The 9290-nt window shown below is 31.3% G+C and overlaps 1 long non-coding RNA gene across 1 annotated transcript; it reads right to left on the reverse strand.

Moving 5' to 3' along the window:
• Positions 1-6301: 6301 nt before the first annotated feature.
• Positions 6302-7678, reverse strand: LOC123920361. Its single transcript, XR_006813611.1, has 2 exons — positions 7315-7678; positions 6302-6710 (listed from the first exon to the last, which is right to left on the reverse strand). It is a non-coding gene; the product is annotated as an uncharacterized LOC123920361 (long non-coding RNA).
• Between the last annotated feature and the right edge of the window lie 1612 nt (positions 7679-9290).

Genomic DNA, 9290 nt, shown 5'->3' on the forward strand with positions numbered 1-9290 from the left:
TATTCGGTAGATCACTTGTCCATGGTGGACCACCGTAGCATTGGCCTGTATTTTGTATCACATATATCTAAAATTTTATATTTTATATATCTAAAAATTGTAGCCATCGGGAGTGGGATTCGAACCCCGAATTTCACATTTATCCACATTTAAATGTGTGAGAGCCTAACTACTCGGATAATTAAAAAAAAAAATGGAATGAGTATTTAAAAGAGTTTAGATGATATTAGGTGGATTTCTTTTAGTTTAATTGAGTATCCGAATATAACCTAGCTTATTGGACTTACCAAATATCGCCTAAAAATGAATTAGTCCGAGTAATAAGAATTTTATATCTAAGTAAATAGTCGGGGAGAATTTCCAAGGAGATTTAGTTAAAATCCAAATTTCTTGTTCATTTTGGTATCACAATTATAATTTCATAATAAAATAAGAAAATATTATAATAATTAATCTCGCGAGCTTAGCTCAGTTGACAAAGACATTACATTACGTATATACAAGCTAGAATTCAAACTTCGAATATCCTATTTATTTATTTTAAAAGTGAAATTTTTAACCGACACAAAAACTATATCATGATAAACATAATTATGACTTTAATTTAATTTATTTATTACTTTGTTTTTGGAAACGTTATCCCTTATCATTTATTCATTTGGATATATGAAAGTTTGTCCACCTGTCCTGACTCTAGATTGAACAGGGGCGGTGTCAAGTCTTGAATAGGCAATTAGAAGATAGGATAACTTTTTGTCTCTCCGTGATCAATATTCCTTTTTTGAAAATACAACATTTTTAATACTAATAAATAAAATATTTTTGTTTCTCCGTGATTATAGCTTAATTGATATGAAAATTATATGTAATATGTAATGATTTGAAAAATTCAAAATCGCTAAAACATCATAAATAATAAATCTGTGAATAAACTCATATCACTCAGATTAATATTATATTATGGCAAAATGCTTACAAATATAGCATAAAAAAGTTTTATTCAGATAATTTTCTTATTTACATATAAATATTATCATATATTTATTCAGATAAAAAAAATACTCGTAAAACTTATTCTGAAAGATAAGGCCACCAAATTCTAATACATTTTTTTTTTGGGTACATACCAAATTCTAATACATGTGGTATTTAAGACTTTTGTCTTTACATATATATGACAGATATATCACTATTTTATCTGTGGAAAATCATTGATAATGAGGTAACGTAACATGCCAGTTGTCTGACTAGTGGAAAAAGTATTCCTAATATGGCAACACTCGCAGAAAAAGATTTTCTTTTGCATAATCTTAATCTTAAATCTTAATCTTAAATCTTAAATATTAAATATGAAAAAGCCAAACTTATTTATCTTTCTCTTTCCTTAAATTTTTTTGCCTCTCATTCATTCTCTTCTCTCATTCATTTGATAATCAATGCATTTAATGTTTTTTTCTTTTTCTTTTTTTTAGTTTTCTAATTATTTAGTAAAAAAGAAAAACATATACAATATTGAAACAAATTCAAGTTATTAAACAAAAAGTCTATTCTTTTTAACGAAAATTAATGCATAAATTAAGAATATTCCTCTTATTCTTTTAGGCTCCAATTGGTAAGTTTTAACGGACGATTAATGTTGTTAATTCCTCTTAACTCAATTTTCTGTTATATATATATATATGGGGGCTGCTAATTTAGACCCAGTTGGGTCTAAATTAGCAAGGTGCACCTTTTGAGTTGGACAAAAATACCCATTTTTTAATTTTTTGGAAGAATAGAACAACAGGGGCATTTCTGTAATTTTATGCAACAGTACACGCGCCCCCACTTCTTTTCCCCCCCCCCCAGGACACGTGGCAGCTTCTCATTTGACAAAATCCACGCGCGTGCATCACACGCGCCGACAGGCGCGCGTGGGGGTGAAGGCTGACGCGGAGAGAGAAACCTTTTTGAAAAAGGCAGCCACGTGTCACGCTATTATTGGGTCTGCGTGATTTTTTTCATTTTATACTTTAAACTCGATTATTTCGTCGTAAATTAATTTTTTATTTTTTATTTTTTATACCAAAATTCATAATTTTTTTTTCTCTACAAATAGAGACTTGGTTCGTTTGATTTGGACACCGAAAAAAAAACGCAATTTTTCACTACTTTAAACTCGATTATTTCGTCGTAAATTAATTTTTTATTTTTTATTTTTTATACCAAAATTCATAATTTTTTTTTCTCTACAAATAGAGACTTGGTTCGTTTGATTTGGACACAGAAAAAAAAAACCCAATTTTTCACTACCTTAATCTCATCAAATAACTAATAATCAACTTACTGAAACCATTTTACCAGGAAAATGGTTTCAGATTACAACTCTCTGAAACCATTCTACCAGATAAATGGTTTCAGAAGCAAACACAATTAATAAATTACTCACTGAAACCATTCTACCAGTAAAATGGTTTCAGAATACAACTATGTGCAACCATTCTACAAGCTAAATGGTTTCAGAAGCAAATAACTAATAATCAACTTACTGAAACCATTCTACCAGCAAAATGGTTTCAGATTACAACTCTCTGAAACCATTGTACCAGATAAATGGTTTCAGAAGCAAACACAATTAATAAATTACTCACTGAAACCATTCTACCAGTAAAATGGTTTCAGAATACAACTATGTGCAACCATTCTACAAGCTAAATGGTTTCAGAAGCAAATAACTAATAATCAACTTACTGAAACCATTCTACCAGCAAAATGGTTTCAGATTACAACTCTCTGAAACCATTCTACCAGATAAATGGTTTCAGAAGCAAACACAATTAATAAATTACTCACTGAAACCATTCTACCAGTAAAATGGTTTCAGAATACAACTATGTGCAACCATTCTACAAGCTAAATGGTTTCAGAAGCAAATAACTAGTAATCAACTTACTGAAACCATTCTACCAGCAAAATGGTTTCAGATTACAACTCTCTGAAACCATTCTACCATATAAATGGTTTCAGAAGGATTTCGGTGTCCAAATCAAACGAACCAAGTCTCTATTTGTAGGAAAAAAAAAATTATGAATTTTGGTATAAAAAATAAAAAATAAAAAATTAATTTACGACGAAATAATCGAGTTTAAAGTAGTGAAAAATTGCGTTTTTTTTTCGGTGTCCAAATCAAACGAACCAAGTCTCTATTTGTAGAGAAAAAAAAATTATGAATTTTGGTATAAAAAATAAAAAATAAAAAATTAATTTACGACGAAATAATCGAGTTTAAAGTATAAAATGAAAAAAATCACGCAGACCCATTCATATGCTGACACGTGGCTGCCTTTTTCAAAAGCAAAATTTTCTCTCTCCAGCTTATAATCTAGTGTGTCGCAGACAGGATGATCTGATAGATCAGGATGATCTGGGCTGTCGGATTGATCAGACAGTCTTAATGAGATCACATCTTGGCTGTCTGATGGAAATCAACGGTCTGTAACCATGGTCCTTCCGTACGCGCGCGACACTGGATCCACGTCTATTAATTGTTTAAGAAGGTGGGGCGCGTGTTGTTATTTCTTTTTTTTATGTAAAATTACAGAAATGCCCATGTTGCTCTATTCTTTCAAAAATTAAAAGAATGGGTATTTTGGTCCAATTGAAAAGGTGCACCTTGCTAACTTAGACCTAACTAGGGTCTAAGTTAGAAAACCCCTATATATATATATATATATATATATATATATATATATATATATATATATATATATATATATATATATATATATATATATGTGGTGAATTCTTCGGTACACGTATTATGTGGACGTGTACCGGTACACCGCTGAGATGACAAGCATTTAATGCATATTTTATTTCATTATTAAATTTTCTATTTTAAACATTATTTTTTAATATTTGCAAATGTATCCTTCACATTAATATAATCATCAATCATGTTCCACAATAAATCAAAGCATATCAAATCCTTCAACCTAGTTTTTTTTTTAACAAGATTTAAATATTTTAATTCATAAGTTATTAAAATGCGTATCCTTCAATATTTTTACCGGTTGATTAAATTCATGGGTCATATAAAATGTGTATCCTTTATGTATCCTTCGATTTTTTTTTTTGAATAATTTTTTTAATATTATTAGTTTATAAAGTTTAATATTTATTTATCGTTTAACCATACATTTACTTTTTTTACAAAAAAAAAATTATAATTTTAATATGTGTATATATTTTATTGTAATACTATTAATTTTTAGTGGTTCGTAATATTTTATAGGGTTAAATAAGTTTTTAGTCTCTGCAAAATTATTAAATTTAATTTTTCATCTTCATAAAAAAATATCATATTTTCATCCCTACTAAATTTTTATACATGCAATTATAGTGATGTTGTTAAGTTGATGTGTATTTATGATTATTTTGCAAATATGTACAGAACATTATAAAAAGTTTGTCCAAAAATAAGGAGCTCAAATTTTGATTTTTAGGTCAAAATATTTGCTACCTTTATCTTGATATTTTGATATAGAAAATTCATATTTAATTCATACTCGTTTTGAAAAATACTAAAGTTTTGCAATGAACTTTTTATATTGTTCTATTCTAGACATGCTTGATTTGTCGAAATTTAAATTCATAAGTTATTGTTAGTCCAATTAAGTGATATTGAACGACTTGATTAACAAAAATTGAATTCCTTATTGAAAGTAAGTATAATTAGGTAGGTTTACACGTGAAATATGTTTCAAGTTGAAGGGTTTGACGAAGAAATTTGGATTTCTTTAGTCACAATCGACATTATTAGTTGAGGCTTAGCAGTCATTTCTTATAAACTGAATTTCTTAAGTCATAGTTAATCTAAGTAGTTGAGGTTTAATTTGGTTAAATTGAACAGTCAAATTGACAATATTTGATCTCTCTAGTTCCTTTCAGTCTAGTTGGCTGTGACTTAACAATCCTTTCATAATAATTAGATTTTTTTGAGTAATAGTTAGTCCAACAATATGAGATTAAATCGTCAGATTGTTGAAATTCAACTTCTTAAGTGTTTATTATCCCAATTAGGTCAAGTTGAACATATTGACTGATGAGATGAATTCCCTTAGTCATATGCAATAAAACAAACTTGACTAGTATGCCTAAACAAATGAATACTATTTTCATATGTTGGAAGCGACCTCGAGAGGGTTGGGTCAAGCTCACTGAGCTTTTGTGTGTGCCATCAAGTTCAGTTAACCTTTTAGGGTGTGGAGGTCTTCTCTGAGATAGTAGCAGGGTTTGTCTAGTTAGTTATGCCTGCAAGCTTGGAACTTGTAACGCGCTCAATGCGGAAATGTGGGGCATGTATATTGGTATGGATTTGGCTGCGAGACAAGGAATTACGCACCTTCAAGTTGATAATGACTCAAAGGTGCTAGTCGACATGGTAACATGAAATTGCACCATTAAAGGAAACATTTCTACCTTGGTTTGGCATATTCGTGATCTAAAAAATATGAACTGGCAGGTTCATATAAACCATACTTGGCGTGAAGGAAACAGATCGGCGGATTGACTAACTAACTTTAGTCTATCTTTAAACTCTTTTGATTTGCATGTTTTAGAGGCTCCCCATAGAGATCTTTAGAGACTCCTTTTTTATGACATATTCGGCTCTTGCATGCCTCGGAAAGTTCCTTTAACTTTCTATAATGTGTACTTTTGTAAAATGTGCGCTTTTGCTAAGAATGATCCATTTCTGCGAACTGTATTACAGAACAGAAGAGGGTACCTAGTGCCTTAATAATATGATATTTGAAGTTCTTTCTCTTTAAACAACGTGATATTTGAAGATATGACATAGATTATTATGAATATGACTTTGTTTGAGTTCTTTATGCTTTTCATGAGCCAGAAATTGTATCTGTCAGCATTTACTTTTTCTCAGGCGTTTTTATTAGTATAGAACCAGTAGTAACCACTCACACTCACTGTCTTGTTCATACTGCATAGGCCTCAAAATTCAAGGTTTAGATGGCATATTAGCTATGCATAATTTCAGCAATGGTGATAGCAAAAATTGTTTGTGATGCCTTTTGTTTTGTTTCCAGGAAGAATCATATGACCTTCCTTCTTTGTCTTTACATGTCAAATCAGAAGGCAATGTACTTGGATGCTGAATTTTTCATTGATCAAAGAAAGACAAGTTTTGAAGGAAAATAGAGTTTACAAGTTTTGGCATAATGCATTCATAATGAATTTGGATGGTGTCAATTTTTAGCTCAAAAGTAAACTAGTAGTTTTTCGTAAATAAAAAAAAGTAAAATTAGTAGTTGACCCCCACACTAAGGGTCTCTCAAATCCATAAGACACTGGAGCAATCTTTCAGAGGTGTTTTGAATTATTTACACAAGCTTTGATGCTAGTTTTGTTAGGCCACAATAGAACGGTGTGGCTCACAACCTAGCCAAGACAACATGTCTCATTACTAGAAGCATTACAAGAAAAGCGTCTGATACAATATCGATTAACAAAAATCAACCTACACTAATACAAGATCAATGACTACATTAACAACACACCAGCTCAGCATGGTGAATTATGCAGCCATGAGAATCATGATCACATAGCAACATCATTAGCATCTCTACCATTATCCATGTTTGCTTCAAAATTGGTAATCTTTATGAATTAGATGTCTACTTTATACTCGTTAATCCTGATGTGTTTGTTGTCTTCACCACAGAAAATTGTTTATCACTAAATCAACAATGTGACTTAATAAGAGAGTATGCAAATAACAAGGATCAACTATCATAACTTTCTGCAAGTTTCAAAATTTACAGTTTCATTGATTCAACCATTATAATTTTGATAAGCTAGGCGTGTAGAATTGATTCAACCATTATAATTAAAGACTTTTTTTCTTTGAAAACACTAACGTTTTCTTTTGGATAAAGCACTCATTAACATTAGCAAACTCAAGCTGCAACAAAAGAGAAATTAAAATAAAATCTACATCAACGCATCCAGACACACGTAACATAACACCATTTTAAAACTTTCGATAAAATGGACAATCAAAATCAACAGCAGCAAAATGATCAATGAGATTTCACAGCTACTTTTCTAAACCCTAAAATGACATTCAGATAGGTTTTTTTATTCCTTCTAAACATTGGAATTCAAAAGGAATTACTGAATTAAAAACATGAAACATAATTTTGATGATGTAACTACACATACTTCAATTTACTAAACTAGGCGCATATACTGTGATACTATCAAATACAGTTGCGATCACATTTATAAGAAAGAGGTAAGGTGTCGAATACTCACTCAAAGGTCGGTGGTGGCGGCGAACTCAGGTTACAGCGGCAACACGATGGTGGTTCGGCGTGAAAACTCGTGTGATTTTGGTGAGAGCATGTGATGCGATCTCCCCTTTACCAAGCCAATGAAACTAAGAAGAGAGAAGAAGACCAATTTCCCAAACTTTGAAAAATCCTAAAAATAGAAGATTCAAGAACAGAGAATTAAGACAAGAAAACCGTAAAAAGTGGCGGTGAAAGAAGAACGATGCTGTGGAGAGAGGCGGCGTCGTCGGGATGAAGCCAAAATCGAAGGTATGAGAACAGAGACACACAAGAGAAATGTTTCGGGAGAAATGTTGTAACGACCCAAATTTAGTATTCACTATTTAAGTGTTTAATTATTTGGTGACGTGGCTTTTAAGTAAGATAGTAACTTTAAGTTATTTATCGAGAGTTTTAGTTAACGCGCGAGTTAGTGAGAGTTAACGCGAGTTGGGCCAAGCAATTGTGCTTGAGGCCCAATGGGCCTTGTGTGGGAGTGTGGGGCGCCCATATTGCCATGAGGGGGAGAGAAATTCATTATTTCTCTTTTGGTTCTTGAAGATAGAGAGAAGGAAGAGAGCTTGAGGAGCTAGGGCAAGAGAAAGGGAGAGATTCAAGATCAATCTTCGAGTTTTTCTTCGAATCTAGGTAAGAGAGTAGATTTCATATTCGTGGGTGACTCGAGGAAGGGGAGAATGTCGATTTCTCCTCACCCGAACTTCCTCCACCCCATTTTCGTTTTAGCTTAGAACGGATTTTCTTGATGGAAATCGTTCCTAAGGTTCTTAATATGCTTAACATGCTTTTAACATGATTAATGAACGAAAATAATGGTTAAAAACGAGTTGTATGAAAGATTTAACTCAAGAACTTTGTGTTCTCGAGAGTTTTGATGAAAAAGTGTCAATCTTTGCTTTTTCGATGCTTATGATGTAGATCTGAGAAATGAACTGTCCTTTTGTGTTTATCCATGTTTGTTATGCTTGAATACAAACTCTTTTGGGATTTATAACATGAAAAATGGGATTTTTGGGTGATTTGGTGTGGAAAACGCAGGTTTTGAACTGTCCTAACAGAAGGCACTCGCTAGGCCTTCGCTCAGCGAACAACACTGGGACAACAACTTTTTGATAATTGTTTTAAGTGCAATTAGGCACTTGTAACATGGATTTAAGGTATCCTAACATGCAATTAAGTGTTTGTAACCATGATTGATTGTTTGTTGATGAATAATGATGTGTTGATGAATTGTTGATTATATTTGTGAAATATAATTGTTGTTGATTGTTGATGATGTTTGTTTAAATATCAAAGAAGTATATTAAGGTGCTAATCAACTTAATAAAGAAGGATATTAGAATTAGGTTATTCTAATAAAGAAGGATATTAAGATATAGTGTTATCTTAATAAAGAAATAATGTTGGATAGTGTTCCACATTAGTAAAGGAAGAGCTTAATGCTAATTAAAATGATTGTGAGTGAATTCATGAAATACATACATGCAATTCATGAATATATGTGATATTGGATATTCCAATAAAGAAGGATATCAGATTATATTTATCCGATAAAGAAGGATATTAGAGGTGAAATACACTAATAAAGAAGATGGTACCACATGCATTAGAAATGTCTAGGATGACATAGCATGAAGTTGAGGCATTAGATTGCATTAGGATATGTGTACATTATTTGATATTTGATATGTGACACATATGTTTGCATTTATGTGATAATTGTTAAGTGACGCATATTTTGCTAAGTGTGCTTATTTCTATTCGTTGAAGTGATGTTTGATTATAATGATTTAGAACTTATAATTAAATGATAGATGATGATGTATGTGTATAATGTATGATTATGCATGTTTTATGAAGAAGTGTTTAAGTACCATTTACTTACACTTGTATATTTTGAGTATGTTATCTAACTCTCTTTTATGTGTTATGTGCTGGACC

This window comes from Trifolium pratense, linkage group LG4 (assembly GCF_020283565.1).
Source record: "Trifolium pratense cultivar HEN17-A07 linkage group LG4, ARS_RC_1.1, whole genome shotgun sequence".
In the NCBI taxonomy this organism is placed as follows: domain Eukaryota; kingdom Viridiplantae; phylum Streptophyta; class Magnoliopsida; order Fabales; family Fabaceae; genus Trifolium; species Trifolium pratense.